At 40.0% G+C, this 1,671-nt stretch overlaps 1 non-coding gene across 1 annotated transcript; it reads left to right on the plus strand.

The window, feature by feature from the left end:
* The first annotated feature begins 1,261 nt into the window (after nt 1-1,261).
* On the plus strand, nt 1,262-1,334 carry TRNAR-UCU. The gene has a single exon. It is a non-coding gene; the product is annotated as a tRNA-Arg (tRNA).
* Nucleotides 1,335-1,671: the final 337 nt, after the last annotated feature.

Raw genomic sequence — 1,671 nt, forward strand, 5'->3', positions numbered from 1 at the left:
GGCAGCAGAAATGAAGAACAAGAGATTCTGAGAAATTTCAGAGGTGCAAATAGATAGGCCTTGATGATTAATATAAAGACTAAAATAGAGGGAAAAGTTAAAACAATTCAAATTTCTAACTTGTGTCACTAGATGAATTTACCAAGGAAAAAACAGAAAACAAGGAACAGATTTGTGGGAGAAGATAGTTTATTATATAAACTATAGAACTCAATACTTGTGCATAAATACTTGAATAGGAGAAGACATTTATTTATAAATAGCCCTAATATTTTTTCAGTTTACCTCAAATTAGAGAGATAAAGTATTTGTTAATAATTATTACTGCAGTGTATATTATACTAAGAACAGATGGCTCTAATGTGACTAGCCTAGAACATGACTTCTTCCACGTACAATGGTTTAGTGGGTTTCTTATTTTGATATCTACGTGGGCTACTGAATTTCCTTAGACAGCTGGCTCCATCAGTAAGAGAATGCAGTGGTGGACAACAGCCAAATCCCCTGCAGCTGCCTGTCAGCTAAGGACTGGGAGTAGGGGTATGAAGGGTTTTGTTTTCCTTCTGTTATGCTTTTCATATCTGAGCAGGGTTGAGTTCAAACCCCTGACCACACTCCTGCAGAAAGGACCTTTGCCGTGGGCTTCCTGCCAACGGGCAATGATGGAACCAGGGTATCAAACATGCTGCCTGGTGTCTAGCTTTTCACTCCCTTGTCTCTGCTGATCTCGAAAGAACTGAAGTGTGGGACTCGGAGCAGGGCTGGGCTTTAGAGCACAAGCTTTAAATTAGGACAGACTGACCTTGAATTGTGTATCTACCACTGATTATCTGTGTGATCTTGAGTTACTTTTTAACTCCTTTTTATTTTTTTAAATTTTTAAAATATTTTTTAACATCTTTATTGGAGTATAACTGCTTTACAATGGTGTGTTAGTTTCTGCTTTATAACAAAGTGAATCAGCTATACATATACATATATCCCCATATCTCCTCCCTCTTGCGTCTCCCTCCCACCCTCCCCATCCCACCCCTCTAGGTGGTCACAAAGCATGGAGCTGATCTCCCTGTGCTACGTGGCTGCTTCCCACTAGCTATCTATTTTACATTCGGTAGCGTATATATTTTACTCCTTTTTAAACCTCAGTCACCTTACCTTTAAAATGAGAATACTAGCTGTTACCTAACAATACCACTATAGTTAGACTCAATATATGAAAAGTACTTAGCACAGTGCCTAGTTAAGAATAAACCTAGGGAATTCCCTGGTGGTCCAGTGGTTAGGACTCTGTGCTTCTACTGCAGGGGGCACGGGTTCGATCCCTGGTCAGGAAACTAAGATCCCGCATGCTACATGGCCAAAACAAACAACAAAGAATAAACCTAATGGCTGTGCGATGATATTGCTATGAATATTACAACTGTGAGATGTGATTTGTCACTCAGTCAGACCGCATTCCCTTAATACACACACAACGACCTTACCGTGAAGGCCACCTCTTCATCTCCTCATTCCATTTCTCCTGGGAACTAGCATGGAATATGGCACAGTGGGAATAGATGAGGATTTGGAATCCCACAGACTTGGGTTCAAACATGTTTTCCATAATTTGGGGGCTCATCTAAAATTAACATTAATGATACATCTTCCCTCCAGGGTTAATGAGTTCAA

This window comes from Balaenoptera musculus, chromosome 11 (assembly GCF_009873245.2).
Source record: "Balaenoptera musculus isolate JJ_BM4_2016_0621 chromosome 11, mBalMus1.pri.v3, whole genome shotgun sequence".
Lineage (NCBI taxonomy): Eukaryota > Metazoa > Chordata > Mammalia > Artiodactyla > Balaenopteridae > Balaenoptera > Balaenoptera musculus.